This window comes from Sceloporus occidentalis, unplaced genomic scaffold (assembly GCF_023333645.1).
Source record: "Sceloporus occidentalis isolate IW3139 unplaced genomic scaffold, rSceOcc1.0.p SCAF_118, whole genome shotgun sequence".
NCBI classification, from domain to species: domain Eukaryota; kingdom Metazoa; phylum Chordata; class Lepidosauria; order Squamata; family Phrynosomatidae; genus Sceloporus; species Sceloporus occidentalis.
In genome coordinates this window covers 2,525,084-2,552,423 of record NW_028317098.1, presented here as the reverse complement: position 1 = coordinate 2,552,423, position 27,340 = coordinate 2,525,084, and positions in this window count along the sequence as shown.

Here is a 27,340-nt window from a genome sequence, read left to right as displayed (position 1 = left end):
CTGCACCAAGAGATGGAGTTCTGGAGAGAGGGGCATTGAAGGATGATGTGCTCAGCCCAGTCCTCCCAATGATCAATGGTACACTAAGGAGTTGCAACAAGATCCCACAGAGGCCATTGGTTTTGCTCAGTGCACTGCTGACGGGAGCAGGCTAGATGTGTCATCCTTCAGCATCCCATTTTCCAGCACTGTAGAACTCTGTCCCTCAAAGCAAATGGCTGGATGCTACAGTGAGTTGAGTTTAGGAGACAGATCACAGCCATGACATCATGACTGCATGCTTCATGCATGATCTTGCCCTTATTTGCTTGCTTTTTTTTAAATGTGTAGAGGCTATGATATATCCAAGATTAGGGGAAGACCAGGGTTTTCATTACACTTCCTCCATGATGATGATGATGGATGATGATGCTATTAATGGGCCTGAACAGATAGGCCAAAATAAAGCTGCTTTGGGTCACTTTGGAGGTATGCTGTTTAAATGATGCATGTGTCCTAAGAGGCTGAAAGCTGTGCCAAAGCCACGCTCCAGTCCTAAGGATTGGAGTGCAGCTTTGGTGCAGCTTCTGGCCTCTTAAGATGCATGTGTAATTTAAACAGTACATCCAAAGTGACTTGAAGCATCTTTATTTTGGCTTGTCTGTTTGGTCCCAATAATAACTTTTACCCAACTCTCCCCATGGATCGAGGCAGGGAAGAACAACAAATCAACAATGCACAACACTTTAGTATTTTGTAGGATGAAAGGAATGAAATGAAGCTAGACCTTCACTACATTACTCTGATCCAGCATCTTATGTCCTCACTTGAACACCATAGTCCATTAGATCATCAGTCTGACTCCAGTCTTCTGTAGTCTATTCTAAAAATAAAAAACCAGAATCCACACTGGTCATCAGAGTACTATAAATTTGGAAAGCAAATGTGTGTGATCTGTAAAGATAATGATCTCTTCATAGAATGTATATATGGGTTAAATTATCCTGACTATGTACTTTGCTTAGGAAGGATCAAACCAGATCACAACACTTGTTGCAGGACTTCCCAGCAGAGCTCAGAAAATTTACCTTTTTGGACCACATGTTGACAGGGAGATTCTGAGCATCAATTAAGTAACTTTTTCAAAGTTCTGCTCCAAAGGCTAAGTGACCATTCAGATATGGGCTGATGGGCGGCTGACAATCCACCCTCTCCCCACTCTTGTATAAAAGTGTGAAATTAAGATTGAGTACAATCAAATGCATTTCAATGATTTGATAACTATGTTCTTAAGCAAAGACTTGTGCATGAGAAAGAATGTCCACAAAACCCAGTGTCATTATCCAGCCAATGCTTTTTCAGTGGTGCTAAGTGATGATCTTCAAGTGATGTACAAAGATATGTAAGCCAGGATTTTAATGGCACAATTTGTTCAGAAGAGATTTGCCTTTACCTTCCTTTGAAGCTGAAGGAAAAAAAAGCTCACCCAGTGGATTTCCATGGCCATGCGTGGTCTCTGAGGTGGATTCCAGTGCTCAGACCACTACACCTTGCTGGATCCTTAACCATATCTGTATTTTGCCCTTTCTCCATGGAGTTTAGAACAAGCGACCAAAGCATTATCCACTTTTATCCTCACAGGAACCTCCTGGAGCAGGCTGCACTTAGAGAACATTTCATGGATAAACAAGGATTTGAACCTGAGTCCCAGTCTGAATTGAGTACTCTGTCCACTGGGTCTCCATACAGCAGTTCAACTGGATAGGTATAGGATAAAATGAAGGTACACATCTAGCTCTGCCAACTTCTAAAAACCTATGGCGGAATCTTAGATCAGCTACTGAGTTATATCTCCTGGCCTGCCCCTCAAAACCCACCTTCGGTGCCAACAGCCACTGCTGAGAGATGGAGATGTGTTAAATAGGTGACTGGAGTGTAGGAGGATGATATTTCCACCTTTTTCCTGCCAGTGAGCAATGCTGCAACACAAGGACTCGCAACAAAGGCCCTGCTTCTGAAGTTGCAGACTAGCTTGTTGGTCAGAGGAGGGGGGAAATTTCACCCTACTTATGCTCAAATTAAAAGCTGAATGGAACTCCACTGACCAATCTGATCAATAGCTCTTAAGACTTGCTGGGTGGTGTTTATATAGGTTAGTCATAAGATTGCACAGTCTTACTGAAAACAGATACGGATCTGTAACTCTGGGTTGCAAAATTGTAACCGCAATAATGAATATCAATCATAATGCTTAAGAGAGCACCACAAAAAGGAAGGTTGTACTAATGCTAAATATCTAATAGCTATCTATCTAAGAGAGCACCACAAAAAAGAAGGCTGTACTAGTGCTAAATATCTAGTTGCTAAATATCTCCCCCATTCATCTCCCCCTATTAAGCTGCCTATTTTATAAAGAAAGAAAAATAAGATAAAATTGGAACTGACAACATGCTTATCACACAGTCTTTATCAGGCTCAAAAATCACCAATTTAAATGTGGGGAGGAGATCTACAAAAATAGTTATTGTGTTGATTTGGATAGTGTAAGCAGTTTAATCCCACTGTAATTCCTGGAGATATGCTTGAAGTTTAGGTATAAATATATTATGTATCACCTACCTCTCGATTAAAATCTCTTTTTAGAACGTATACTAAATTGAGCTATCTTATCTGATACAGTAATTATAGCAACATCATCAAATCAGCATTCCTGGTTTTAAAAATAACTAAGCATCCATATCTAAATAAAGCACTGGGATATTTGTGGGTAAAAAACCCAATAAATTACAGATCTAAGGGTGAACTTAATTCAGTTGGTGCAAGTTACACAATAATCAAGGTTTTCACAGCTGGAATCCATAGCTTTTTGTTTTCAAGCTATGTGGCCATGTTCTGGAAGAGTTCCTGACGTTTCACCACAGGACTTCGGAGGACTCAGACTCTGAAGACATGGAGGAGACAGATCTGGGGCTGCCTGGATCAGCAGTCTCAGAGGAGGGTCAGGAAGCTGGAGAGGGAGAAACAGACTTTATGGACTCTAGGCTGCAGGTGTTAGGACCCGTGGAGAGAAGACAGATCAAGGAGTCTGTGAGGCTAGAAGCTGAGAGAAGAACTAATAGGTTTCAGCTGAGAGAAGCAGAGGTCTTTTAAAAGACCTCTAGCTGCAGAGGTTCTTGGCAGTGGACAACCAGTTTTGCAGCCTTGTTGTTCCTGTGTTCTTTGATTCATGACTCTGGTTATCTGACCTCTGGACTTGTCTTGTGACTATGCTTTTGCCTCTGCCCTTTGTTGTGACTGACTGGCTGGTATTGTGTGACAGTTGGACTGGACTCTGGACTATTCCTTGGTATATTCCCCTGCTGTGCTGCCCTCAGTAGAGATATGGGATAAGCTCAAGGGGGGGGGGGGGGAGTTGGCATCTTGAATTACCACACCAGGTGACATCAACTCTAGTGAGGCCATTGGATAACATTCCAGATAGATAGATTCAATCAGAGAAGCCATGGCCATAAGTCTGAGCAGGGGGCTTGAGGATAAGGTGATTTGGAGATTTCTCATACACAGTCACCATGGGTTGAGGTCAACCTGAAGGTAGGTAACAACAAAAACAACAACAACTGTGGCAAGAGGTTGGAATTTGTGGACAGAGTTTACAACTGCGCAGGTAATACAGCCACAAAATGCCTACATTGTATGCCTGATACTGTGGGGAGTCTGTAATGAAACATGGCTCTGGGAGGAGTAAACTATCCTGTCCTAGTTCATTGGGGTGAAAAAACTAAAAGAATTTTTGGTTTTGCTGCAACATGGTCTTCATAGAAATTCTTCTCTTCATCTGAGGTACTGTTTGGGTCACAAATCTCCATTCGGTTCCTGCTACTGTTCAAGATTATTATTTAAAATATCTGTTTTCTTCATTCTAACCACTACTATGACATCATTTTGGATGGGGCAAGCCTTCCTTTTCTCTCTTCCAAGCTGATTTCTACAGCCAGGTTAATGGGCATAAGAAAAATGGAAGGATTCCATGTTTGGAATTGTGGATGGCAGGAATCTACATATTTTTTAAAAGCGGCTTTCCCTTGATTTTGCACAGCTTACCTGGAAGTCTCCATTTTCCACAGTGCCATTTTGAGCAGTATAGGTGCTTCACCATGACACCCTGCAAAATGCAGATGCAATATTCTGTTTCCTGTATATACCGCATCTGGTTTTGCTACCAATAATTGCGATAATTACTGTTTGTATCCCAGTGCAAGACCATAGATAATGGCCTAATTTCTGGGAAACATTTTTATTTTTGTCTGGAGTGCTTTTCCATTTTTAAAAACAGATCAATGCATCTACTGCATGTATGTTCCAAAGGAGCAAAAACAGTACATCATTCTGAGATCATCTTTCCCAGCTTATTGGGAGGACAGCCTACATATTGAAGTCCATGCAGCTGGATTGTTACAGGTAAAAATCAAATGAAGAAGAGGAGGAGGAAGAAATCCTATTTTCAGATTATGCTGTCAACTGAAGGGCCCTGAAATTTGGTGGAAGCAGAATGTTATTGAAGCTGCTACCATGACAAATATAGCACAGAGCTGCCCAGATATGCTATCAGAACTTTTGACTAATATAGCTACTGTGCTAGGAAAGATAAGGCCAATGGAATGGCTAAAAATGGGGTGGCATTGTGAGCTGGAAGAGGAGCGTTCTGGCATCACATCCCAGTTGGCTTCCACCACATCTGGCATGATTAAGGTGTATTGGGCTATAACATGGGGACTTGCAGCAATTGTAGTCCAATACAACTGGATGGCAACAGATTGGGAACAGTTGTCATATACTATGTTCATCCAGCCCAGTAGGCCTGGTACAAGGGATCCTGCCTTCTGATCCTAGCAGAAGAGATTTTGTGTGGGTGAGTGGGTAAGGGTGGTTGTGTGTGTGTGTGTGTGGGGGGGGGGGGGGGGGGTTAGGTCAGCTTCCTACTTCTTCCTTGCTATTCCTGGTAAATATTAGTGTCCGTCAGATTTTCAACTGATTGCAAAGGAATTTATGTCCCTGGCTGTTTTAAAGAGAACTAACTATCATGTGGGAGAGAAGATGCCAGTGACTTTGAGATGGAGCAAGGGGGAGGGAATAATCTGCCACCACTTGTGTCAGTGAAGCACATCCATAATTAGTGGATTCAAGCAGGAGGGAGAAAAAGTTCTGATGGACTGCTAAATCTTGACAGAAGAGAGGTACTGGTATATGTTTTTTCGAAAAAAAAGAAACAACCCTGTGATTCTCTATCATTTAGGTTCCTACTGAATTTGCTATTCTTTTCCACTTCCCCTACAATTACTAAGCAGGTTCCTACAGACCATTCATCAGCTATAATTGGCTCAGGCACAGCACTGGTTCTTACCAGGAGACTAACCCATCATTTTGCAGCCTCCCTCTGCCCTATCACCCGTCTTTTGTTCTCCTTTGAACGGAACAGTGCCAACTGGGAAATTGCTCTCCAAGCCACTCTCTTTCCTGTCCACTTTCCTTTTTCAAAGAAGAAGAAGAAATAACATAATACAAAATTATTTTTAAAAAAACACTTTAAGAAAGACTGTTGAATGTTGGTGAATTATATTTACTTTACACTTGGACTTCTGAAATCAGCATTATAGTGTGATACAACGAGGCTGAAGTTAATATTTGCTTTTGGCTTTTTTGAAATGCAAATGTTCTGCTACGTCAAAATCAGGACTGGTAATTTCTTTGAGGGCCTTGGGTGGTCAGGAAGCAAAGCTTTTGCTTTCTCCCCTGCTTGGGATGCATTTTGCAAACCTTTTCAGAGCTCAGGTCTGAGGAACAAGAATCCTGAGACAGAAGAAAAGGCTCTGATTGGGGAGCTGGAGAAGAGTCCTCCATGAAAAAGGAACATTTGCCTTTTGGTCCTGGAAATGTGGTGCCAGCGAGTTATTTATTAGGCTGAAATAAAACTTTCTTGTTTTCTGCAAGGCTGGGTCTTGCAAGTTTGACAGTGTGCACTGAATTTAGAAGATTTTCTTTGTCTTTTGTGCTCTTGAGTGATGAGATTACTTACATCCCATCTTTCTTTCAGACTGTGACTCAAGGCAGAGATAAAACAAGACAACTGTGTAGAAAGCTGCAACATCTTGAATGTGCACATAAGCTTTCCAATAGAGAAATCTTACTTTTTTGGACTTCAGTTGCTAAAAAATCCTCCAACCAGCTTGGCCAGAGCGCAGATTGGCTGGCACATTGTAGGAGATGTAGTCCAGAAAGGTAATATTTCCCACCTGTTAGACAAAGTAACATATACTCTTAAAGCTCCCTTGCAACACTTCTTGAAAAGACAGGTCCAAAGTAACCAGGCCACATTGGACATCACAGGGGATGCTTGGTTGCTCCTGAGCAATGTCTCCCCAGTAAGGTCAAGTAAAAGGCACTGATAAGCATCTCCTTGTCTGTTGCTTAAAGGTCATTGTTGCTTAAAGGATACTGAGAAACCCTAAACATAAAGTGATGAGAGCTTGGGAAAGTTACTTTTTTGGACTACAGTTCTCAGAATCCTCCAAGCATCATGGTCATGGGTACAAGGGAGCATAATTTCTAAACTTTGAGTGTACAGAGAAAAGACTGGGCTTTCTCAACCAGAATTCTCTAGAAATCTAGGGTACTGCAAGAAATCATTAGAGGTTCTGTGTGAGACTGCAACTGGAAAAAAAACGTGTGTGTGTGTGTACACATACACACATATACTTATATATAATTTTATGTACAGGTTCCCTGAGACCTGAAAATTATTTCAAAGGGTCCCTCCAGGGTAAAATAGTTGAGAAAGACTGGGCTACACTGATATTAGCTGAATTTAGGTCTCATTGGAATCAATGGGGAAAAGCCATAATTTAACTTCCATTAATTTCAGTGAGAATTAAGCACAACAGTTAATATAGACTGCAGTCTCATGGGAAGGATTACCTGGGAGGAAGTACCATTAAAATTAGACTTCTAATTTAAGCATGCACATGATTGCACTATTAATCTGGATCCAATGGTAGAATGCAATTTATTTATTTTTCTATCATGACCTGAAAAGTACACAGGTTGGCAGTCTTCAATAAGCAGGCAGCTTTACTCACACCATGCCCTGATGTGTCTTGATCTCTAACCTAGTGCTGCACTGTAAAAATAGGATTATATCCTTGACACCGTGCCTGACCCAAGCCCAGGAGACCTCCAGATCATTTCCAAGAGTGTCACAGAGCCACGTATGTCAAACAGTTGCCTAAAATGCTGGCTGGTTGGGTTGCCAGACCTCAGGGGAGTTCATCACATCGGGGAAATCTTTCTTAATTTCAAATGAAAAGGAAGTGGGGCCAGAACGCATTCACGTGAATTCGCTAGTTCAGCAAATTTACGTGAATTTGAATTACGTTCGAAATGACTTTCCATTGCCCGAAAATAGCTAGCCATTGCCTGAAATTACGTGTGATCACCTCTCATGCAATAATGTGAAACTCCATGTTTGTGTTCAGATTGACTTCCCATTGCCCAAAATTGCATGTGATAGTCTATCCCGCAATAACGTTAAACCCCATGATTGCATTTGGATTGCCATTGGATTATACTTCCAATTTCTCTTGTCTGATAAACTCCAGAGACTGGCTCCAATTTTCCAATTCTCAGGGGGAGGGGAGAAACCTCAGGACAAGAGCACAGCCTTGAAAGGTATATACAGTATGTGCATGTGTGCTTTCCTTATTTGTTAGGCTTGATTTTTTTTTAATTTAAATGGCATATCTGGAGTGATGTTTAATGTATCATGCTTAATGGCACCACCATTGGCTGTCCCTTTTAATTCCATCTTTGTAACATTACTAGGGTTTCCCAGCTGTGACTTTATAAGAGGTCTTCCCTAAGTCTCTTTCACTGGGATCTGAGCAGTGAAAAAAAGTACATTGCAAAATATATTTTGGTATCTTAAGAGCCCAGATAGCAAATGTAATATCTGTCCCTAAACTTAAGGAGGGGAGTGTCAAACATGCATCTTGTCCAGGTGCCAAGTGCCAGCTCTCAGCATCCCTGATCACCAGCTGGTTTGTAATAGATTGGCAAGGACTTCTGATTCCCAATTAGTTAAGAATAGCAGCCATAAAATGACTTTTACCCAGCATTAAAAATTATACTGTGAAAATAAGCATAGCTGGAGAGGAGTGGGGTTCATGAGGGTGGCTTTTTGTATGGAAGGGCCATAGAAGGACAGTGAACTGTGCATGTAAGGAATATGGAACTGGCAGGTTGCACTACCTGTCTGTGTTACTCTCTTCCCACCCAGCCACTTTAGGGTCAGACATCATGGAAGCTTCCCTGACAAAGGCCCATTACAGACTGCCAAGAAGTGGCGGTCTGCCACCGCCGCCAGTTGCAGTGTCCAGAAACCGCAGCAGCCAAACGGCGCGGTTCCCGGACGCTGCAGAGAAGGAGTGTGAAAATCGCGCTCCTTCCTGGGACCCGGAAGAGACGCCGCGAGGCGCTAGTCACGCACTTGTGGCGTCACTTCCGGGGCGTGATGTGCGCACGCAGAGTGTCCGCTATGTCAAAATGGCGGTGGCCTTGTGGAACGGCTGCCGCCATTTTGACGTAGTCATTACACGCGAGGGGCAAGGTGTGTCAGGAAGCGTTGCCCCTCGTGTGTGATGACGGCGCCTCATGGGCCCGTCTGTAACGCGCCAAAATGTCTATGATATTCTCCTTCCACAGCTGCTTTATACCAAAACCATTGCTCATGGAGTTGATATAGATTTGATGAGAAACCTATAAAAAGAAAAGTCCTCCAAAACCATTACAGTACAAAGTTGTGAATATATTAGACCCAATTCATCTTCATTAGGTTTACTGATTTCTGCAGCTAAGGAGAAGTTCGGAAGAAAACTGTTCCCAGAGCTTAGCACCATGTCTGCTCCTTTTTCACAATGCTTTTTAAAACTGTCTTTTGGGCACCCTAAACAATTTTCTGATATTGCCAACTGACTTGGCTTGTGGATGCTCATTGTTTTCATTTTCCCTTCTCAAAGGTTATTGGGCTGCCCTCCAGGTGCTATTGACTCTTCTGCTAGCTTTTTAAAGTTTTCTGGTCATGGACACAATATTATCTGAATTTTGATAAAGGTCAGAGTTGGGAACTGGAAAAGAAATAATAATAATAATAATAATAATAATAATAATAATAATAATAATAGAGACATAAGTGTGTTATATAGAAGGCATTTCAGAATGGAGACAAGTGAAGAATTCTCCTCCAGCAAAGTCGCCATGCCTTTCACTTGCTAAGCTTTAGATTTAATTTACAGGAAAGAAAAGGAAAGCTTATCCCACCTTTACCCCTTTCCTTTCTGTTACAGTAAATTGAATCTAAACGCTTAGCAAGTGAAAGGCCTTGTGTGTGTGAGAGAGGGTGTATTTCTTACAGTGATCAACAAAGAGAGCTTTGTTGAACACGTTTCTATTGTTAAATATAAAAGTGAGCTGGATACGTGCTGGCTATTTAGAACACTCCTTTAGATTGCTGTTATGCCTGAAGATATAACTGAAAGAAGATACCTGGATCCATATAGGATGTGAGTTGCTATAGTATCTAAAAAGAATAAAATAAATAGCATGTCCAACGAGTTTAGTATAGAAGAATTCTGGTTTACACAAGGATACAGTCAATCACTAACAACACATATTTCTTGGAGTGATTAACAAATTCAGTTTACAATTTAATGTTAATTCACATGTTAAGTTCTGTTTGTTAATCACTCTAAGAAATTTGTGATTAATTGCAACCTTCTGGAATCCACAGCAAAATTGTCAGAAGTCCTGAGTATGTGTGTGTGAGAGAAGTCTCCTAAAATGTCAATGATTTCACAATTTTGAATACATTTAACTGTCATCATAGCAGAAGGGGTATTCATATGGCTTAAATCCTCTGAGTTATCCTGTCTGATCTTAGAAGCTAACCAGGGTCAACCCTGCTTACCACTTGAATGGGAGATTACCAAAGAATACCAGGTGTTCTTAGGCTATATTTCAGAGGAAAGAACTGCAAAAGTACCTCTTGCCTAAGAAACCCCTATGAAATTTATGGGGTCGCCATAACTCAACAAACAATCTGAAGGCACATACTCAGAGAAACATGCTGCAGTGACAGGGCAGAGTAGGACTTTGTGGAGGCATTCCTTGTCTAACCTGCTTTTAAAGCATTAAAATGAAATGCACAAGAGTTTTTTTACCAGAAAATTAACATTGAGGAAGAGCTTTAAAAGAGCTAGGAAATTAATTTTAAAAAGAGGGAGAAGAATGCAGCTGAGGGAACAAGAAGATTTTTAAGCTGTAATTAGATTTAGAAAAAAGTGCCTTTGCTGATATTTATCACGTGATGTTGGCTCCAGCCCATAGCTACTGTGTCTCCTAAATGCAGTTAAGGGATCCCTTTTCATTGATGGGGGAAACCCATCAATGAGCTTGCAGTTGCGCTTGCCCCAGTTGTAAAATGTCACTGCTGGCATAGTTGCAATATTGGCAGTCGCATGGTGTCACATTCTCCTCCTCTCCTCTTGTTCCCCTTCTCCCTCACAATTTCCATGCAGCCTGAATGCATTTTTTCTATTTCTTTTCTTCTTCTTTTTTACATCTTAAATCACAATCAATGGTGTGAAAACATAAAAAATAAAAATAAGAAATACCAAAAGGCATGCTGGGTAAGATATAGGGCAGGGAGGCAGGCTTAAGGGGTGATCCAGAAAAGAGTGTGATGGCATCAACAGCCCAAGTCATGTGACTGAAAAGATGCGGGATAACAGCTGCTCTGGAACAGATATATTTCCATTTTTTAAACTGATATGACTGTTGTGGGAACAGGTCTTGTGTCGTAATTCCCTAAGTTTTAAGTGTCTCTCTCATACATTCCTATCCACAACGTTTATTCCTAACAATATGTCTTCATGGACATTTCACATAGATCAGTTTATTATGGTTATTTAATGATGATGTTGTTGTTGTTATATCCCACTCTTTCCCCAGAATTGGGACCCAGAGAGACTCACAATTTCAAAAGAACGGTACAATTAAAAAAACATAGAAAAGTGATACATTAAAATGGAATTAAATTATTACAATATTAAAACAGATTGGCTGTTACAAGACTAAAATTCAGTTTAAAAAGATTACCCTGTTTAAAATACTTTAAAACAACACAACACCCCAGCCTGTTTTTCAGTATAGTTCTTTAGTATAATTCTTAATATTGACTAGTAGGCAAAAGGAATTTTGATAAATGTTCTAATTCTAACCAAAAATAAAACATTTTTTTTTTCATTTGCAGAGAAAGAGATTTTCTGCAAGGAATGTAGCGTTAATTTTAACCAGCGCAAAATAAAAACACAAATATCTTTTGCATCAGAAATACACAGGAACATCCTGATGATGTACGCAATGGTGACCTTAACACTGGTGCCAATATTCCATGACAGTACCAGAAATGGGAAGAAAGGGGGAAACATTTCCAGGGCATAAGGTTTCATTGTAGAGTGTAACATCCCAACATTCCTCAGTATAAAAGTTTTATTCTTTCCCTTCTATTTCCTCTCCACCCTGTTAGCACTAATGAGTAAAGTTACTTCTGACTTTTGAAGAAGGAGCAGCAGAAGGAGACACAGAAAAGAGGGGAGACACATTTTTCTTCCTTGTCTTGCCACCAGATTTTCTATCAGATTTAAAATTTAAAAAACTGAAAAATGAGCTGTATGCTTTGGCAGAGGTGGAGGGAGTGCAAGGAGGGGATCTGCATCTTCCAACAATTCGTTAGTGTTTATTATTCTAAAATAATATCTTTATTTTTTTAATAATATCTTTATTCCTTTAAGCCTGGTTTAATGGGAAATTAAGGTACAAGTGCACGCGCACACACATTGATTCAGACCACTTATTCCTCTAGTCTGGTGCTGTCTATTCTGCCCGACAGCTGTTTTCCAATATATCCCAGGAAGTGATATTTCCCAGGTGTGCTATCTGAGATCTCTGAAAAATTGGCTATATTTAAGAACAAAACAGGATATGTACACAGGACGCCCACTGTTTCCCCAAAGACTCCATTTCTCACCTACTCCAACTGTTTGTTCCCCCCCCCTCCTCCCCCCCCCCCCCCCGCTTAACAAGGGAAATATATTTATCACACAATTTTTTAAAAAAAAATGCACAGAGGGAAGGTTTTGATAGGGGAAACTGGCAACAGAGAAAGAGTTAAGCATCCCCTTCTCCACCCCCACCCCTGACTTGGAATTGTTTCCTGTTTCTCCCCATTTCTGGTACTGTTATGTTAATATAATCAGTATGTACATCATCAAGATGTCCCTGTGTATTTTTGGTGCAAAAGATGTTTGTGTTCATCAGATTCACAGCCCCTCTGGAAAAGGGGGATCCCTAAACCCAATGAGACTGGCACTTTTTAAAGCATTTTTAGCACCTTTGAAACGAACTGGAAAAAAGGAGTCGGCAGCATGAGCTTTTGTAGACTAAAGTCTACCTCCTCAGATGCACATGGTCTCAAAGGTGCTACAAGATCTCTCTATATACTGATTCTACAGACTAACACAGCTATATTTTTGAATTCTGTTGTTAGCACTGAATATGAAGCATTCAATATGAAGCAAAACGTGCATTTTGTAATTTATTCATAATCTGAACATATAGAGGGAAAACATACTTAACACACCTAACACATTGTTTAGTGGTATCTTGTGGGGTGTGTGTGTCAATGGCCAGCTTTCCTGTTTTATTTTTGCTCACTCTGCCACCACATGTAAGGGCCCATAATTGTAACTACTTGTACTTGGGATTTTCAGGAAACACCTTGGAAGAATTACTGTTTTGGACTACAGCTGCCAGAATCATCCAGCCAGTTCAGGTATTAGTTTCTGGGGCTTTAAGAAATGTGGACTGTTAATATAAAATCTATACACTGTATAACTATCTCTTACAACAGATATGTGTTCACAATACCCAAGAAGCAGAAATTTAGGCGGGATACAGACGGGCAAAAAGGGGTGTGTTCATGATGTCATGAAGGTAGAGCCTTCAGACGGCCCTTACCTGAATGCCGCCATGAACACGCCGCCCGCACGCCCCAAGCGGGAAGAAGCGGCATTAAAAAGGTGCTGCTTTTCTCCGCTTCTTTTCTGTATGATGCGCAGCTGCGCAGTTCCGTCTGTAAGCTGCTGCACCGGTACACCAGAATTGTTACGCTGCTAATTTAAGTTGCCCATTTAAAAGCTCCGTGTCTGCTGTGTCACATAATGAGTCGGGGTCCTGGAACATGCGCAGTTTGCAGTCAGGCTTTAATTGCAGCGTCAGCTGCCATGCAGGTGTGGAAGCTGCAGCACAGCTGCAGCGCATTTTAAGACTCGTAACCCTAACCCTAATCCTAACCCTAACCCTAGAGCAACATGTACGCATGCGCTGCTAGAATCGGGGAAAGTTTGGAATTTAAAGTGAACCCCTACACACATTCCTGTGCCATTTTCACCTAACAATAAAAATCCCTAAAACTTTAAATATTTACATATGTACAAGGGAGGTGATGGGGGATGGCAGGGGGACAGCGGTGGCAGCGGCGACAGCTGTGGCTGTGCATTGCAGATTCAGCAAGAGCGCGGGGACCAAAGGAGAGGAGGCATCCATGATGCTGGTGACACTGGCAAAGTGCAAGCGGACAAGGATGCCAACACCAGCTGATCACCAGCTGGCAGGAGACCACCATTGTTCTTGGGCAGGGCGAGGGTAAAAAGTTTTAAAGGGGCTTGGGCACTTTAAATGTGCACATAGGCTTTCTGCCGCTGCTGATTAGCGCTGCAGCTGCGCAGCTGCGCATCCGCCAGCCGGCAAAGGAAAAAAAAAGCCCCGTTTTTGGCTGCCCGTGAGGAAGCTGCCTCTCTCTTTGCAGCGTCCTCCGAGGCGGCGGTTTGGAAACTGCGGGTCAGAAACGGCCCCAGGTGAGGCGTCTTCACTGCCCCCCATGTGGAAGCCCCATCACCTGAGCCACGCCCCCGGGGCGGGCGGTCTGGAGGCTCTGTATTCAGCAGAATACACCTCCAAGACGTCTTCCCCTGCCCATCTGTATCCCGCCTTAGATTTTAAAGAAGAGTCTAATGATGAGACACTACACAAACTTCTGCGCCCATGAGCCTGTGCTAGAATAGAAGTGAGAGATTATGGGAGCTGCAGTCCAACAACACCTGGAGGACTACAATCATTCAACCCACCTTATACACTGGACAATCCAATTAATATTATTGCAAATCTTTTACAGTTTATAGTAGTTAACAAAGGCCTTATTCCCACTTACAGATAAATCGGTGTGCGATCCGAATCAATGGATCGATTTGACATCGGATTGTGGTTTACACTACACTTGCCCCCATTGTATTTTCTGTCATTTTCAGGCATCAAAATAACCCACTTGTGGTTCACATTTATCAATGAATCGATTCCAAATGATTCGGTTCCAGCTGGCCAAAGGGCAAATTTGTGGATGATGGCATAACTTCCATTATTTCTCTTACCCACCCCTCTCCTGGCTTGTGCACGCATATGCATGCACACACACACACACAAACATTGGAATTGCCTATCTGATAGGTTTTCCAGCCCTTCAAAGCAAGTTGATGGATGGGGGAGGGAAGGGGGGGGAGGATGTAGTTAGGAAGCACCCCCTTCTACTTCTGTTGGATCTTGCTGTTCTGCCAGCAGAAGTCCGGCACTGGATATTACCCAAAAGTATTCCTCAATGAAAAGCTTTGCTTTAAAACATGCTATTAAAAAGTACATTTCTTCTTAAAATACTTCTATACTGCCTCATAGCCAAAGATCCCTCACTCCTAGCTTACCTCCTCACAGATCAATTTCCTCCAAGCCACTTTCTTTGTTTCTTAACAGCCCTGTTTTTTTCTAAGTGTGCATTAAGGAATTTACTCCCTCCCCTCAAGTGTTAGCGTTTTGAAAAGGTCGCATCAGTGCCAGAAATATTTATTTGTATGCTTACTGACAAAACACCAGGATAATCCTGCCATTTCTAAATGTAAGAAGGTCTTACATTATAGCATACTTGGCCTAAGCTGTTTGGGAAGACGTTGAAAATTCTCTCAGAATTTAGTGCGATGGCTGTGAATTAAAATGACTCCAAAGGTTTCTTTGGAAATGCCCATTTAGAGACACTGAAGAGGATTTGCTTGACTTTACAAGATCTATATTGTGCTCATTCTTTTTATCGGGGCTTGACATAAGCTGCAGCAGGAGTGATAGACAGGAAATAATGAAGAATCATGGCATTCGGTCCCATGGTTCTTCAAATCCCTTTTATTGATCTGATTTACCCAGTCCATTATCCCCCACTGGATGCAACCAAAGAGCTGACCCTCATTCTTTTGAGAGGTAAAGTTTGAAAATCCTACTAAATGCTATGAAACGGAAAGGTAGATTTAATCACTGAGGTCATCAGGAACCCATAGATGGGCCAATTGGAGTCCTTCCATCTGGCCCCTAGTGCGTCTCGGATTTTGTGAAATATGAGAGTACCTTGGTGGAAAGGGCAATGTTTCAGGATAAACATCTTTTCATAATCCGGGAGGCGATGGGAACATTAAGGGCATTTACTGAAATGCAGTTAGTGCAATAAAACAAAAGATGGATTCCTCCCATAAAGGATAATGGATGATATTGTAATTTATTCCCTGTTGTTTTGATACAGTGCTGAAAAATCTCAGATCAGAGTGAATTTAGTTTTCATTTGGCCAAATGAGGTGAAGGATAAAAGGATTGTTAAAGAGAGATAAAAAGTCTGTTATCGTTAGTGCCTCAGTGGGTTGTTTTTTATAGAAATGGTGGAAGTGAAATACAGTAGAACCTTTCCTATCTGACCCTTGGTCTTTAAGTCATCAGCTATCCATACATATGTGGTCAGACAGCAGGAGAATGGAAAGGACTATATTTGCCTGATACCAAGTGGACAAAAAAATATGACATTGCAAAACAAAATGTTGATCATCTTCCTCATCATGGAAAAAATGTCCACAAATGTAAATTTAAAAAGAAGCAAATGCTTACAGGTTGCATGACCGCAATATGAAATGACTTGCCCAGGGAGAGAAAACAGATTCATAAAATAGGGAGGGTTCCCAAGGGCCATATAGTCTAACCCCCTGCCATGCAGGAATATGCAGCTGAAGCACTCCTGAGAGATGGTCATCCAACTTCTATTTAAAACCTTCAAAGAAGAAGAATCCACCACCCTCTGAGATGGCCTAGTCCATCCTCAAAAAGCTCCTATGGTCATGAACCCCCCCTCCCCATTGTTTAGGTGGATCCCCTTTTCTTGTAAGTGAATATCAGACTCCAGAATAAATATCTATGATCCTCCAAAATAGGTACATGAATGAATGATTTCCCTTGAACTCAGTGTGAGGCATGCTAAGAATCATGTTGAAGGACACTAGTGTGGCAGCACAAGCTGTCATAGGCTGCATCTGCACTGCAGAAATAATATAGTTTGAGACTGCTTTAATGGCCATGGCTCAATGCTATGGAATTATGGGATTTGTAGTTTTGTGAGACATTTAGCCTTCTCTGTCAAATTACAAATCCCACGATTCCATAGTATTGAGCTGTGGCAATTAAAGCAGTGCCAAATAGGATTATTTCTGCAGTGCAGATGCAGCCTTAGAGAGACCTCAAGCATCATACAACCCAGTGCTAAAACATTTAAGGAACCAATTACTGCAACACCCCAGTAGATAAATATGCAGCTTTGAAAGAATAATGAAGGGTTGCCATAATTGTCCACTAAAACCCAGGACGAAATGTAGGACAAAATCTAGACCAAACTGTAGGACAACTACAAGACAAAACTCAGCCCAAAATGTAGGACATTTAAGAAAAATGGATGACCTTAAATGTCCTACATTTTGGACTGAGTTTTGTCCTGCAGTTGTCCTACAGTTTGGCCTAGATTTTGTCCTACATTTTGTCCCGGGTTTTAGTGGACAATTATGGCAACCCGCTAAAACCTATCATGAAAAAATATTTTGGAGGAGTCAACTCCACCAACAGCTTCCATCATCATGCAGTCCTTCCTAATATTTGTTCTAAAATCATAGTTTTATAAAGAGCATTCATTGGTCCTATGTTTTACAGAAAGAGAAAATAAACAAGCTCCATCTTGTTTTGCTAAAAATAGTTCCCCAGGCTATGCTATGGCCTAATGCTTCACACAATATAATGTAAGAAAAGCCAATTTAAAAATTACAAATTACAAATAAATAAATCTGCATTTGCCTCAAGCATGATAATTGCAGTATTCAAGGTACCACTTTGGGTAAATGTTGAATTTTTCAAACAGCAACAGCCTTAACATCAATGAAGACCAGTTATTTCACAAGCAATTATTCTGAGGAAACAATTTATGCTGTTCTTTGCTTTTATGTGGGAGAATTTGCATGAATAGAGAGTAGGTAGCATTTGATTAAACATTAGCATTCAGAGATACTGCTTAAGTTACTCTCGCTTTTAAAAATGAACAATGATTTACTGGTTCCTATGTGTGTGTGCTTGGATGCACGCGTGTTTTGAGGCACTGTTTTCCAAGCAGAGCAATGATATAAAAAAGCACTTTGGGATTGGGTGTAGTCTCTAGTGATTATCACTAATCTAACAGACCAGTCCTAAAACGTCTTGTATCCAGAACTAACTATTGACACAGCATCACAACATCATACCAGTGTTGGAGTGATGCATATCTGGAAATTGAAGAATAAATGAAATATTGTTTTTGGGACAATGTGTGATTTTTCAAAGTTCAATTGAACTGAAAACACTGGGATTAAAGCTTCAACCCTAAACATATTTACTAGGGAGTAAGTCTCACTGAACTTAATTTACTTAAGCATACCTAGGTTCTGGGATACACGTGGTATAGCCCTATATATAAAAAGAGTCAATTGAATGTGTTTCCTGTGGCTCTTTAGGGCAGTGGTTTCTGGCCTTCGGTACCCAGCTGTTGCTGGACTATGTATCTCAGAGTCCTTGATCATCAGCCATGTTAGCTAGGGATTCTGAGAGTTTTCATCCAACAATGTCCAGGGACCCAAGGATGGGAACCTTTACTTCAGGAGACTGAGTGACAGTATGGCCAATATAATCTAGGGGAAAGATGGTCCCAGAGAAGATAGGTCCCAGTTCAACAATCCAAAAGATATCATCTGCTATCCAGTCTTCTTACATCATAGTTTTAAAAAAGTAGACAGAAAAAGAGTAGAAAAATTGAGAATAGTTACCTATGGAAGATGTCTATGAGAGATAGAGGTATATATGAGAGAAGAAGTGTCTTGAAGAAGCATAGCAGAAAGCAGGGGTGTAGCTACCAAATAAGAAATCTATTCCCCTCATTAATTTTTCCTTTACTTCCCAAATATCTAGCATTGCAAGGAGAGAGAAACTGAAAATTATTCACACTCAGAATTCTTATATTTGCTGTGCCTGCATCCCATTGGAAATTTCTTCTGCCCCTTTTCTTTGGAGGCCTACATTCTGTTTCCAAATGCTCAGCTGGAGTTTTAAGTTATTGTAGTGCTAGAAATTTGGGAAATGAAGGAAAAAATCCTGGGGGAAAACAGAATCCTTATTTGAGGAAATGCCATTGCCCCCACTTCCCACCCATCAATACCCCTGGCAGAAAGCTATAGTCAACTAGTCTACAAAGGGTCAAAAGATGTTCCTTTTCCCCCTGTTCTAGGGCTCATTTCCGAGTTTTTACTCCATACAAGCAAGTTTCTCCTTTTCTTTTTAAAGTGACCAAATGCATCAGGACCTGAGACAAAGAAGATTATCGCACTGGGGTAAAACCGTTCCCCAGAGCATTCTCACGGGTGTGAGCACAGAGCATGATGGGAACCCGATGGGACCCAGAACACTAGTTTACTGCACTGTGGAACGCCGCCGTTGCTGCTGGGCGTTCCCATCAGGTTCCCAATGTGTTCCAGGAGATGCCATTTCTGGGGTCAGTTTCAAAGCAGTTTCAAAGTCAGTGCGATAATCTTCAAAGTTGTACAAAGGGGTGATTTTGACAGATTGCAATATGAAGGTAAGAAAAGCTATACCATCTAAATTTCTGTTTTATGCCACTATTAAATAAAGCTCTTCCTCTGCAGCTGGTCACTATTTTCTATCTTGCTGACTTTGTCTCCATCTACACTGCAGAATTAATGCAGTCTGACACCACTTTAACTGGCAAGGTTCATTGTTAAGGAACTCTGGGACCTGTAGTTTTATGAGCTATTTAGCCTTCTCTGTCAGAGATCTCTGGTGCCAGAACAAACTAAAATTTTCAGGATAACATAGGATGAATCCATGACAGTTAAAGTGGTGTCTGCATTAATTATGTAGTGTGGCAGCAGCCTCAGGGTGCCTCTACACTGTAGAAATAGTTTGAGATACCACTTTAACTGCCATGGCTCCATCTGACAGAATCTTGGGATTTGTAGTTTTCTGAGGCACCAGCACTCTTTGGCAGAAAAAGCGAAAGATCATCTAAAACTATACATACCAGGATTTTATGCGATAGAGCTACAGAAGTGGTGTCAAATAATATTTCTACAGGGCAGATGCACCCTTAGTCCTTCTGTCAAAAAGGAAGGAATGAAGGAAGTTACATTAGGGCCATTGAGGTGACCCACCTTATGTAGCTTCCAAACCATCCATTGGTTTAGGTAGATGATATAACAGTAGACTTCGTCAACAAAGCTCATTTGGCATCTGATTTTTTCATGGGGATTGTTCCACTTTAAATGAATGCTTGATGCCATGGAGCTTTGTTGACAAGGTCTACTGTTATATCATTGTGTGTGTTACATATATACACATATACAATGAGGGTTAATGAAATCAACCATCCACAGAGTTGGAAAAGGAGATGGATGAAATGCAGACACTATGACAAGTTGGCTGTAGTTTAGATCTTCAGGAACACTATTACCAATTGCATCATAACTTTCCAATTTTGAAGGTAAAAGAAAACAAACCCCCTTTTAAAAGAGAGGGGGAAAAGAGAAAGGGGGAGATTAATTTTGAGCAACGCTAGGTGACATACAATTACTGTGTCTGCACAGTTCCATCATGTTTTAGCAAATATTTACAGATCACTGAGCTGTGATAACTGCTGCAGCTGGAACTAAGAGAGCATTAAGAGGTGCAGGCCAAAATGGATTTTATTGCTTCATATATTTTGATCCTTCAGTACAAATTTCAGCGTAATGTATGCTTATTGGAAGTGGGACAAAATAAAAACCACTAATCTCATGCCTAGTTTTGAAGGACAGCCCAGACAGTAATTCTCAGAATTTCCCAGCCAACATGAGTGTGGCAGGGAGAACTATGGGAGCTATAATTTTTGTGTCTTTCAAAGTATCTTGACGATCTGTTGTTGCTGCATGCTTTTCAATTATTTCTTCTTTGCAATGATCCTACGGTAAACCTGTCATGGAGCTTTCTTGGCAAGGCTTTGTTCAGAGGAAGTTTGCCACTGTCTACCTCTTAAGCTAAGAGAGTGTGACTTGCCTAAGGTCACCCAGAGAGTTTCCATGAAGGAGCAGGGATTTGAACCCTGGCCTTCTGGACCAATATACCAAGCTGGCTCTCTATTCAATGTGCGAGATCTGAAAACTCAACAAACACCACTTTGGGTTGTACGGAAGTAAATTAAGGTTAAAAATGAGGTAAATTAAACGAATGAATGAAATGATTTATGATTCATGAAACTGCACCTCGACAGCTTTTCTACTCACAGACCAATATAAATTTACTTTTGAAATCCGCTCCTAAATGTAGCAGCCCTGTAATTGCATCATCTCAAGACAGCCTTAATATAACAAATGCCTTTGAGTGTTCAAGATCAGAGAATCTGGGATGGTTAAAAACTTTGGTAGTTCAATATATGACGAGTATGGAAAGTGCCTGTTATGGACAGGATATCTTTTCATCCTAAAGGCTTAGATCCCCAGCACTATAAAGACCTCGTTCACATCTAAGGAAAAACTTGCCTTTCTTAAGGTTTACCAACTCTCCTGAAGCATTTCTTGGCTAGAATTATATAAAACAAAACTGCTTATTGGTACAGGCTGAGTCTCTCTTATCCAGAATTCCAAAATCCAAAATTGTCCACATGGGTGGCTGAGATAGGGGAGTTTATTGCATTGGTTTTCTCCCACAAGAGACGCGGGATGTAACTTTAAGAAAGCCGATCTTATCACATTTCCCCATCACCAGGGAGTATACAGCCTGTTTGCAACCCAAACTTCTCCAGGCTCTTCCTGCATCTTTTCAAGAATGGGATTTTCTCATTCTTGAAAAGATGTGGCAGAAGCCTGGTTTGCAAATGGGCTGCATACTCCTCGGCAACAGGGACATGCGATAAGATCCACCTTCTTAAAGTTACATCCCATATCTATCATGGGAGCAAAGCCAATGTGATAAACTCCAGTGACCCCTTTGCTTAATGCAGTGTACACAAACTTGGTATCATGCACAACCTTATTAAAAATGTTGTGTATAAAATTATCTTAAGGCTATGTGTATAAATTATATGTGAAACATAAAATGAATTTTATGTTTAGACTTGGGTCCCATCTCCAAGATATCTCATTATGAATATACAAATATTCCAAAATCTGGAGCCGGGGGGAATCTGAAATGCAAAACAGTTTGGGTCCCAGGCATTTCAGATAAAGAAGACTCAGGCTGCATCAGTCTAACAGAAATCATTAGAAAGACTAGAGTGAAAGAAAACACCTTTAAAACTCTATATGGCTTATGAAATTCTACATAGCTTATGTCCAGATGATCTGAAAGACCATATCTCCCCATTATTAAGATCCACAGGTGAAGCTTTGTCTCAGTTCCACCACAATCACAGGCTCACTTGGTGAGGATCCTAGGATCTTCTTTGCACTGTGGGCTCTACTGACAGATGCTACATCCATGCAGCTTTCTTTTGGTGGGTGGCAAATCTCTCCTCGTTTCTGCATTACATACACACAGAGTCAGGGAGCTGGAGGGGCAGCCATGGAGAAGAGGCAGTCTCCTTCTGCCAACCCCATTGGACAGCCTATGGGTACATCAACACTGTAAAAATAATGCAGTTCGACATTACTAAGTGCTGTAGCTCCATCCTATGGAATCTTGGAATTTGTAATTTTACAAGGACTTTAGCCTTCTCTGCCAAAGGGTGCTGGTGCCTCACAAACCAACAAATCCTTGGATTCTGTTGGATGGAACCATGGCAGTTAAGTGGTGTCAAACTACATTATTTCTAGGTTGCAGATAGACCCTAAATCTGGATTCCATTCACCATTGTTATTTACATATTGTTAATAATATTTATAACTTTATATTACATTTTTTAAAAATGTGGTAGTCCCAATGAGTCATTGTAAGTATCCATCTAGCTATGTCCAGTGTTATCCTTCCTCATAGTGTTTCTGTACAAATGCATAGTTCTAGGCCTGCTCTCAACCTGATGGTTAAGATCTATGCAGCAAGTGCTTCTATATTTGATGCCAAGAAGTGGGAATCATGCATCACTCTCCAAATTTTGTTGGATTGCACCTCCTAGTAGTCCTAGCAGGTGCAGCCAATGGTAAAGAATGCTGAGAAATGCACCCCAACAACAACTGAAGGGCCCTACAATTCTCACCCATTGTATGGGCTAGGCTGGGTTCATTCACAATGGGAAAGAGGACATTTTGAGTGGCATGCCTATAGAAAATACAATGTGTATCCCAGCCCATAATTCAAGCAATTAATTTCCTCTTTTACTCTTAAATAACTACAACGTTTTATCTTGCCTAACCTTTACATAGACATACACATCTCCAGAGAAAGTAATTCATTTACCACCTTATCTAGAAACTGGTATCTGTCAGAATCTGACCTTTAGAGAAAATAATATAATGTGGCTGCAACTTAACTAGAACAGAGACTAGGAGCCAGTGAAGCTTTCATTTGGGTGGACAGGTTTCCTTTCTGCTAGACCTTTATGGCTTGACAGAAAAATAATTACCTTTGTTATATTTTCTCATCTTGATCTGTTTGGGGACTGCATCTTTTAGACCATCCATCATGATCTTTCAACAGCTGCCTTTGGGTTGCAGCCCACTTTGATGTAATGTAAAGCTTCAACAATGCCAGGCAGTGGGAGGTGAAGTAGGTAGATTACTCTTGTTAATTAAAAAGAAAAGAACCTGCAGTAACTCTAACTGCCAATTTGTTTTTAGCAGCTAGAACAGGTTGCTCAGGCCCAAGAAAAAGTTTATATCTTATACTGCAGAATTCTATGCTCCACAATTGTTTTGTTTTCATCCGCTTGATGCTTTATGTGGGCATAGCTGGAGATCAACTCTGGGAGAAGGTTATTGCTTTCATGTTTCATCTGACTGGCCATTGTGATGGTCTAGACTGGCTTTTGATCTAATAAGCCTCTCCTTATGTCCTTATGGTTCCACAAAGCTGTACTAGTCAATAGCCTGCCAAGATCTCAGATGGGGTATGTATGTGTGTTTATACACACATGCCTCAAGCCCCTGAAATAGATGTTTCGGAGAACTGAAAGTTCTGTTACTCCAGCAACAGAATATCAATAAAAGTTAAAACATTATTAAGCCCATCTGCTTTGCAAATAATTTGATGGTCTCTGAAGGAAACCCAGCCATCATTTCCAATAGGACAGTATAGTTGAAATAATTACATTTTGAAGTGCTAGTTATATTGGATGTCATCCTGTTAGTAAGTTATGGTGATGTACTCGATTGCAGCTGCATTTTTAAAAAATCATTGAATAGCTCAGAAATCTGTTTTGACAATGCAATGACCAACAACAGCTCTCTACCACAAAAAGAAAAACCTTTGCAACCAGTGCAAGCTCCCATATCCAACATGACAATTTCTAGGTTGTCAGACAGCTATTTTCTTTTCACTGGACACACTGTGACAACTACCTACAGGGATATCCAAGTGTCCTTGGGATGTCTCTGCAGATAATGATGACAACAACAACAATAATTATTATCTTTTAACTGCCTCTCCCTATGGATTGAGACAAGGATCCCTAGGGAGTCTGGTGGGAAATCAAATTAAAATGTATGTGTAAATTAAGCTTATTATCACCAGGGAGTAACAGCAAGTAACAGCAAGTTTTCCTTGACAACTTTATGATCTTTCCAGCAAAAAGCCTTGCCAAACATAATTAGTATAATTATTGAAGATGGGAGATATCAGTAATTTATATTTAATTACCATGACACAGGGAACAACAAAGTTGTTAAGGAAAATGACCAAAGGACTGCAGTCTTTTGTACACTTACTTCTGGGAATAAGTCCCTTTAAACATAGTGGGACTTAGTTTTTGTCAACGTACATAGGGTTGCATTGTAAGAAGTGAAATAGAAATGCTCTTACTCTAGGTACTAGTTCTACTTTACTCTCACTTGTAAGTTTGGGTGTGGTCTCTGGTGGTATTAGCATGCTTTTATCCATGATGTTATTACTGCCATTACTTGAAAGGGAAGAGTAAAAAAAATGATGGTAATAAGTTTTGGCAAATTACTGCCTACAAAAATAAATCACAGCATAATTTCAGTGACTTTTGTACCTAGACCTAAACTAACATGGTATTATGAACTACATCTGTCATCAATCTTGCAAAGAAATTTAAGATAGTTTCAAAGTTACTTTTGTGCTCAGTTATTCACATTAGGTGGTATTGGCTCTCCTCCAGCAGAAGGCATTCATCAGTGAAACAGGGAGGAGGGCAATTTTCAGGGCTATATGGCCACTGCTCCCACCTCGATTGCCGTGACCCTTTAATACAGTTTCTCATGTTGTGGTGACGCCCCCAACCATAAAATTACTAATGTCTCGGTTCCTAAGACCATTGAAAATATATGTTTTCCGATGGTCTTAGGTGACCCCTATGAAAGGGTTGTTCAACTCCCAAAGAGGTCATGACCCACAAGTTGAGAACTGCTTGACTAGACAACTGACACAAGAGCGTCAAACAGTGTGATGGGGTCAATGGACAGACTTGGGTTCCTGTCAGCCAATCCTGGTTCAGGCTGACTGTGAGGAAGGGGCTGCCGGGGAAGAAGTGAGTGACTGGGAAGTCAGTTGAGTTAAGGGAGTTAAGTCCAGTTGAGCTAGTTGAAGAGAGTTCTGCTCAGGAGAGTTCAGTGCAGAGCAGCTTAGTGGGAGTGGAGGGGGAGTAGGCGATGAAGACTGTTGAAAGCAGTTGAAGGGAACTGAGCTGAGAGAAGGATACTGAATGGGAGAGAAAGTGTATTGGAGATTGTAAAGAGGAAACTGAGAAATGCCTGCAACTGTAATATTTATGTAACCATTCCACCTTGGAACTATGCTAAGTCATCTTCTTCTTTTGCATCCCCATCGTCTCTGCTACTGCTATAGGGCCCATGTTGCTTCTGCCTAGATTTTCAGATGGATTGGCATTTTAACATTAAAATATAGCTGCGTATAGAGATGATAATGTAATTGGCAGAAATTTTTTGGTCATAGCTGTTACTGTTCCTAGGTTGGGCTTACCCCCATATTATTATATGTTTAATCTTTTAATGTAGCTGTTGGAAGAGAAGAGAATCCCAAGTAGAAGCTTATCCAGAGTAAGCTTCCATATAGCAGTAGCTCCCTTGACAATGCCATAGAACTGGGCTGTCTGAAACTGAGTAAACTGTCCAAATCCAGAACAATCGTAATGCCACATTTGCCATGATAATAGAAAGTCAGCTAGAATATACGGTATGTCATGGGACAGTAGCATTGCCACCAAGTCCAAATATACAAAGGTAATTAACTAACCATGTGAAGAGAGAGAGAGAGAACAAATAGTAAAGGACAAAGGGAAAGACTTTGAGGTGGATATTTTTAAAAACTTTAGAATGTATAATTTTAAAAATCCTTTAGTACATTAAAAGCTTTTAATTACCTGACCTCACTGTCTACAATTGGCTTTCGACTTTTGCAGATTTTATTATTTATGGATTTGATTAGTATGTTCTCTCTAGGAATCGCTAGGTCCTCCAGAAAAATTCTGCTGGATGTTGACTTTAGAGTTATGCTCAAGGACCTAGAGATTCCTAGAGAAAACACTTCTCTGGGCATTTGTAGTTCCTCCAGCATGGTTTTATAGTCAAATTCTGGCAGATGTTAACCATAGAGTTCTGCTGGAGGACCTAGAGATTCCTAGAGAGATGTTTTCTCATGTTAAAAAAGTAGTGGTTTTTTATTTGCAGTTTTCCCACTTTTACAGGGGTCCTGTGCCTTTAACCCCAGCGATTGTGGAGGACCTACAAGAACATACAAACCCAACATTTGGAAGATTGTTTAATGCATCTGATGAATGGGCTACCGCCCGCAAAAGCCCACATTAAATTGATTAATCTTAAAATTGTTACACAACTCTTTTTTAGTTTTGCTGCAGCACACTAACACAGTTGGAAATGAGGCCAATCCAATGAACAGCAGCTGCGAATAGATGAAGTGTATGTTAAGGGTCATCAGAAAAATAACTGAAAAATAAAACTGTCAATACTATAAACACTTTTTGACAAGTCAATAGTGTGATTATACTTGGAATATAATTCTGGCTGCTACATCCCAAAGAAGTATGTTTGTAGAGCTTTAAAAAGTGTGGAAAGAGGCACCCAAAATGATTAGACCATTGGAGTGGCATTCTTATGAGGAAAGGTTGCAACATGGGGAGTCTTTAGGTTAGAAATAAGGCAGGTAAAGGGGGATTTGACAAATACAGTACTGTATGTCTAAAAGTACAAATGGCATGAAGAAAGTGGATAGAGGTACCTCTATCCACTTTCTCCATGCCATTTGTACTTTCCCAGAAAATTAGAACTACTATTCTCCCTTTCCCAGAAAACTAGAACAACTATTCAGGCTCATCTGAGATGAAACCCCATTGAACACAGTTGGACTTACTTCGAAATAAATATGCACAGGATTGTGCTGTAAAGATTTCTGATCAATTAACCTAACAGATTACTTGAGCAAATGTTGCAACTCTAAATTAAAAAGAAGTTATGCTTGTGCCTGGATAATACAATACTGCAGAATCATAGCCAAGTGTTAGATGATGCCAAGTGTCTTCAGTGATCCATGAAACCTCATTATTCTGGCCGTGAAATACAAGCATACTAAGTACTGTTCACAATGAAATCTGATAGGGGAAATCCCATTACTCCTCTGTTCATTTGTATGCAAA